This window comes from Cygnus olor, chromosome 7 (assembly GCF_009769625.2).
Source record: "Cygnus olor isolate bCygOlo1 chromosome 7, bCygOlo1.pri.v2, whole genome shotgun sequence".
Taxonomy (NCBI): domain Eukaryota; kingdom Metazoa; phylum Chordata; class Aves; order Anseriformes; family Anatidae; genus Cygnus; species Cygnus olor.
This window is the reverse complement of record NC_049175.1, coordinates 4,504,602-4,512,107: the sequence shown is the minus strand read 5'-3', so window position 1 is coordinate 4,512,107 and position 7,506 is coordinate 4,504,602.

Sequence of the window (7,506 nt, the reverse complement as noted above, 5' to 3'; positions counted from 1 at the left end):
GGGAGGGCGTTGGTTTGTAAGGCTTGCTTACAGGCGTGCGTGAGGGGAAATGCAAGCAGAGCACCTGCTCGCCTCACGGCACCGGCCGCGGCCCGGAGCCAAGGGCACGGGCAAGTGCAACTTCTTAAGTCTTCATTTTTATTTTAACAAGACCAACGCGCGGTATTCATGACGTGAAACATTTCCGAGAGAGCCTCAGCCCCTCCTGCGTGAAAAATAAGCTGGCGAGTTGCACAAAACAGGCCTGCAAAAAAGGCAATTTCAGTGGAAAGTCTGTTTCACAAAAACACACACGGCTCCACCCTGGGCTTTCCCTTGCAGTGAGTCATCTCCTGAAGAGCCAGCCCCGTGACACAGAGGCGGCCAAACCGAAGCAAGGAAGTTGTGCTCCACGTCCAGGGGTTAAGCGCTCGGCCTAACATCTGACCTAATACCAGAAACTGGCTGCTTCAGATGGGAGCTCTGTGGGGAGGCCTGAAAACAAGCAGCACGCCTGCCTCAGCGCTCTCACAACATACACTAACATTAAGCTCTCCTACAAAGTTCTCCTAACTCTTCTGAGGACAGCCAATATCCATTCTCATTAAAGAAAACATGGTGGAGGACACTTAATTTCACCATTTGAAATTTGTTTTGCTATTCCAATATACTCTTTGCCCTTAGGATGGCTGAAAATCTGTAATAGCACAGAGTTTACAGACAAATTTTAAAACCTTCCCAGGATTCCTTCACATTACCAAACCTTCACCTTCCTAGTATTGCATAATACATGCTCCTGCTTGCTAACCCACCTCTGACAGTGACTTAGTGACTTGTACTTCACAGTAGGGGCTAGAGTGCTGTGCTTTTACTTACACCAGAAAACACTTCCAAAATAATCCTACTGATGTTAGTCTTAATACCTAAAACACTGTTTTACCTGGTTCTATAAAACATGCCACCCAAACATGTTTTCCAGGAAAGGTAGGAGAGAAAAAACAGTTTTGTTGTATATAATATACATTTCCTTCAGTAAAATTTTACAAGAATTTTAGACTGAAGATTTTTCACGTTGACCTTTTTTAGTACAAGCAGTACTAGCTAAACACTTAATACACATATTTTTTTTTCCAACCCTACATGCATTCTTTGAAGATGAGTGAATTGCTCACATGGAAGCATTCAGAGAGACAAAACAAAATAATAAAAATGAAAAACAAAAAGACCTACCATTTTCCAATTAATTTTTTTTTTTGCCAAGACACTCATCAAAATAACATTGCTCACTGAATCACAGGATTATACAACTTGCGCAGAGAATAAACTCTTTTTGCGTCTGGGATTTTTATGAACAGGATCTCAGAACCTCCTTTTCAACACTAGATTCCTTCATATGTATGCTTTATACACAGCTATTTCATTTAGAAAACTGAACTAGTCATGACGGATATATTCAAACTTCTTAAAGTATACGTCCTGGTTGCATGGGTGGAAGCTGCAGTCAAAGCATCTCTCCTGGGCTGTAAAGCTAGCCAAGAAAGGAAGGAAAGCAGATCAGAAGACAGGAGAAATCCACTCTTACCTGAGATTTTGTCACTGATCATCTTAACCAGTAGTGTTGTGATAGCCCCGTTTCTCCAAGCTCTAAACTGAGATGGCAGTCACAACTTTGTGCTCTTGTGCGTGGTCACCCACAAGCTCTTTTCAGTGGAGGGGCTGTGTTTCTCTCCTCCATACAACTTCAAAATACCATCGTGGCCAATCACTGAAATAAAACAGCTGATGGAACTAAAAAATAAAATGAATTTTCTTTTTCCTCATCAAAATTTTAGCTAGCAATGCAGAGGCCAAGGCTGTACCTCTAGGAAAAAAACAAAGTAGTTCAACGCAGGTGAACATCTTAATTTAAGAGTGGCTTACTGTTGTTTAGCATAAACTATAAGTTTATTCCTAGCAGATCTTAAGCCTGATAAAGACATTCATGATTATTAGCCAAAACTAAGCATCAGCACATGTTTTGATGCAGTACAGTCCCACATTCATTAAACAGACAGATGGAAAAATTAAGACCACAGAATAGCTCACATTCAAATAAGGCCAGGGACTATTGAGTTAACTTTCTAACTTCTGCCAGCCGAAAGCGGCCACATTAGCTTTACCGGGAGAGTTTTGTTAACCAGAGTAATTTTGACTGAAGCAGGTTAGGAACAGCAGCTACTCCCATCAGATGAGGGACACAGGGACAGCTACAAAGAGCCAGTTCTTCTTCTGGCAGAACTTTGGAAAAAAAAAAACACGCGAAAACATATTTCTACAACTTAAGTACCATCATCTTCTCATGAAGAAAAGCCCTTTGAGCATAATGCCTAGGCTAGAGAGGATATATAAGGATGCTTGTACTGCTGCAACCAGCCTGGTATTTATTCCAGACCTGGCTGTGCTCACTTTGAAGTCGATTGCAATGTTCCATGGATTTAACTAAGGCTCAGGTTTCAGCTCGCTTCTATGAAACCCTCTATTTATCCTGTATCTGTGGCTCTAAGTCCCACACCTTTGATGCTACTTTCATAAACAGAAAACTAGGCTAGCTATGGCAGCATATGAAATATCTTTTCTGACAAGGAAACCATTGTATGGAAACCTCCCTAGCAGCTGTTTTCATACAGGGAGTGAGGCATTTGCTTAACATATTTCATTTCTGGAAATTTTTCCACAGGAATGATAACCTCTGAGTCCAGGCTATTTGGGAGCTTTGGGGGGAGCAAATCCCTCTTCCTGCAAAAGCTGTTATGGGCAGCGAATGTTCTTGTCACCAAAAGAAAAAGATGCTATGGCATGGTAGCTTTGGCAGCATGTTATATCAGAGAAGAATTAATCAAGTTGCATAACACCATTGTTAAAGGAAACATTTTCTTTAAAGAAACAGATGTTTATAATTAAGTGACGCACATCAGAGCTATTGAAAACCATTTGTAAATGGTTAGGATGAGTTCTTTCATTGTCACTGAAATAAGGGGAACTGTTAAGAGAGCCATGTGAAGCTGATAGATTGAAGCCACGACAAGTCTCTCAGTACACTTCAGTGGGTTTTGGTTCAAGCAGTGAATTTGCACGAGTGTCTGTGAGAATATTTATAATTTTGTTAAAGTAGAGTACAGTTTTGAAGATTGGAGAACTTAAAACAGGAAGAGAGTTTCTGCTGAAATTGAGTGAGGAAGAAATCAAAACCTGTATTTGCCTATGCATGTGCCATCACTATGCTGTCCCATCAAAATCTCAGCTTATACATAGTTTTTCTCGTCACAAAAGAAAGAAAGAAAGAAAGAAAGAAAGAAAGAAAGAAAGAAAGAAAGAAAGAAAGAAAGAAAGAAAGAAAAAGAAAGAAAAAGTGAAAAGTGATCCAAAGGTAAGTAATGTAGTGCAATCTGCTGGGAAATGTAGTCAGCCCAAAACAGTAACTTTCACCTCCATAGATGTCTTGATGGCATCTTAATTACAAAAAGGGTCCCTGAGGAAAAAGAAGCGCTTGGGGAAAATTTTGTTAACAATGGAAATGTTAGGACTAAGGCTTCACTATTTATTCAATGACACCTTCTCTGGCTGCTACGGTTCTCCTCTGCTTCCCTCACACCTTCAGAGCAGAAGGGGATTCATGATACTCTGGGAGAGAGCAACACCCATGCCTCCAACTCTTGGAGGAACATGTCTCTCCATTCTTGGAAGAAGAAAGCACATGATAGTCAAGGCCTTTGTCGTTTTTAGAATAGAAGAGCAGAACTAGTGAGCCTTTGCCCCTGCTTTGTTCAACAAAAATAATTAAAACCACTGAATTTCACACAGTCCTGGGCAAAAATCCAAGACAGTGAGAATCACAAGAAGAGACATGAAATATAAGTTTCATGTGGATCATGTATTTTCAATGCATGCATGAAGGAATTACCTGGCATAGATATAACACTTTCAGAAATACCCAGCAGGATGTCCGTGTGCAATGATAAGCATTGGTCATGCTGTTGATAGGTCCTTCATAAAGAAGTGGCTCATGGTTAAAAAGAAAATAGAAAAAAAGTAAGAAGAACCACACCACAGAGATAATCTGTTTGGGAATCTGTATGTTCCTTTTTCTATGGATATGTACAAGTATGTTGTCATAAGTCACATAAGTAGGTATTTGGGGCATAAAATTCTAATATGTCATCCTCTTGTATTTTATGTAAAGATGAAGATCAAGCTCCATCAACATATTCCTGTAACTCCTTAGACCACTATTTCTTCTCTTAAATTCTATTTAGTACCTTGTAGGTGGTTGGCTCAAACAAGTGACAGTGTATTTTGAAAAGTGCCAATTTTTTAACCCCCAAACGTATAAAAATATACAATTACATAAAATACAGAAAACATTTTTGAAAGAACAGTATGTAAGTTTATAAGTTACAGAGCTAGAAGTAACTTGCACATTAAATTATTGCTTCCCTTAGAGCTTATGAAAATAAAGAGATGTTAACAGGAGCTCCCCAAAAGGTCCACTTTGTTCACCTTCAGCAGCATTACATTCGAAACTCCCACAGAGATTCACAGTATAGCTGCTGCCAAAAAGGGACAAGGTCACTCTCCCCTTTCCACCTTCACTTCCAGACATGCTTTCTTTGATCCTTGATAGATCAGCTCAACTGTATCATGAATTCTTAGCAGGAGGGTTTGTGACACTTTTCACCTCAAAAGCACATTAGGAAATTTTACTGGTAAAGTAAATACTATGTCATCGTTTGACTACATCTCTAGAGCAGAATGCAACTGCAGCACTTTTCCCTAAGAGCTTACAAGAAGAAAAGTACACGAACATACAGTATAGCACATATACATATACATACCTCTTAAGACTGGTTTTCAATCATCTCAGAAGGAAACCTGAACCCAGCCTGGAAGTAGAAAACACTCCAGCAGACAGTTCCTAATGTAGTCACAAAAGCCATGCTGCGCAGCTGATATAGGGAGGAAAACAAAAATATTTTCTGCAGTTAAAATTACAGGAGAGATAACAGCAAGAGGGATTTAATATCAAAACTGCTATTTAGCCAGCACAGAGCCCCCAAACCCTCATATGCCCCTCGAACAGAGGTTTACCTTTACTCATATTAACTAGCATTGTATTAGGATTTCAAACCAAATGTATATGGCCAATGATGCCACAACCTGGATAAGATAGTTGCAAATGGGGCCTAGTATTCTTGGTGTCAGAGTAGGTGAGACTTTTCATATCAACTCAAGCAGTGTCATACTGCTTTGTGACATTGTGACTCAGTACTGATTCAAATCCAGAAGTCTTTATGGGAGAATCCACAAAATCACAACAGTATTTCCTGCAAGCATTGAATTTTCCTAGTGCCTCTTCCAAACTTCAGCTCCAACCTCATACCTTTCCAAGTGGGTTTGTGCCATAACAGCACACTAACCAGGATGGAGTGATGGAAACTACAATAACTCAATAGCTGGACAACAACCACACCCCTGATTCCACAGATACTGTCTTCTTCCTTCCTTTTTCCACTTCCATTTTTCAGCATTGTATTTCCATCATTAAAATATTTTACTGGTGAAAATTCAAGGATACACTACAAGAGAGTGTTTACTCTAAAAGCAAGCAGAACCTACAACAATATTTCTGCAAGTTTTTTTAATTCTGCCTGTCAGGCAACGTAGAAACTTAAGAGTACCAGCCAGCCCATGGTACAATTCTGGGAATGCTAGCCTGGAACTTGAGAGATCCAGGTTACCCCACAAGCTTCCTGCATGAGCTTGATGAGGATCAGCCCCTGGAAGATACACATAGATCTGGCCTACATTAATTTTGAGAACTGAGACATCATTTTCCAACTCTTCTTTAAGAAAGTTCTTCCGCAGGTGCTCTGGGTTCACTTCTTTACGGTCTTGTTAGCTGATGCAGATTTTGGAAAGGCACACTCAAATGCTTTCATTTTTTTTTAGCCAATGAAAGGAACACATGGACCTGAACAAAGTAAGAAGTATTTGTGTTCATTTTCCTTCCTCAGTTTTGTTCCTACTCCTGACCATTCCTTAGTTTTAAACTTCCCATTTTTGCATGTTGTTGCTAAATCATGCAGTTTGCAACTCTTTATGCAGCTGTCATCCTCCCTTATAACTGGCCCTTCAGATGGACAAAATCCCCTCAACACATTATCAAGTGCTTTTATTCCTCTCTCCTGCTTGTTCCTTGAAAGTTCTTTGTACTTGATAGTGTCTCAGGCTTGATGATGCTTCAGAGGTAGCATTACACCTAATATGTGTGTTACAGTCCTGAAAAAAAAATTACTGCTTAAAATCCATTTCTTGTATTTCAATGAAATGAAATTAATTACATGCTGAAGTGATTTATGTGGTCCAGTTTCATTTTCCCAATACATTCATGTCAGTAATTTTTAATGACTTTTCATTGTCCCCAGTTTGGAATACAGGTGATATACTCCATGGCTTAGCTTCATGTATGCTAAGGAATTCATCAACTTCGCCATTTCATAAACTGAACCAGAAATTGTAATGGACTGTACAGACTCCATGTTGTCAAAGGGGCATCTACCTTAGATCTGTATTGGTCTTTAGTACACAGGATTGTTGCCAAAACAATTTTCTCGCACATATTTTGAATTTTCCCTAAAACAATCATGCCTTGAGCTTTGATCTCTGGGCCTGTCAATCTGACACCTTCTACTGTTACTAAATTAATTCACATCAGGATAAAAACTAGTTTTACACTCTGGGCTGTGCACATTTATACACAAACCATCACCTTTCACATGAAATAGAATGAGGTCTTGAAATAAGCAGTTTCATCAAGGAATAACAGATGGAAGTGCTTTAGTTTCCATTTCATGTTAATATAAACATCATTAAACCCTTGAAGTGTTACAATTGGATAACTGTGTTTTACTGCTCGGTGGACGTAACCCAGCTTGTTTTGCTAGGCTGACACCTTGCAACCACACGCTCACGGAAGTCACTGGTTCAGCCATTTGCAGTTCAGACTTTTCTACAGCTTCACTCAGATATAGCTGCTGGTTAACATCCCCATTACTGCTTCTTACGCAGTTTGTTTAGATCTGCGTTGGGCTGCATCTTGTGAAAAACTGAACTCAGAACTGCAGTTAACATTTAATTCTGAGGAGCTCTAAATAATTGTTGGATAATGGAAGAAGGTGCTCATGTGGCCCTGGCATGCACACCCCATCTGCACCTGCAGAGTTTAAGCTCCTAACATGGAAAAACAAATGAATACTTGCAAGTATTTTTTAAGTACTTCTGAATGTTGTTCAACTGGGAGACAGGGAAATCCATCGGAATGGGTTCTAGAGCAGTTATTTATTCCCATGTGTCAACTGTGGCAGTTCACAATACCATTTTGAACTCTTTGCTTGATCATTATACATGACTTTCCAGCCCCACAAAGTTTCTGGGTGGAACTTAATATAGCGTAAAAACAGATACCCACCTTTTTTTTTTTTTTTTTTTTTT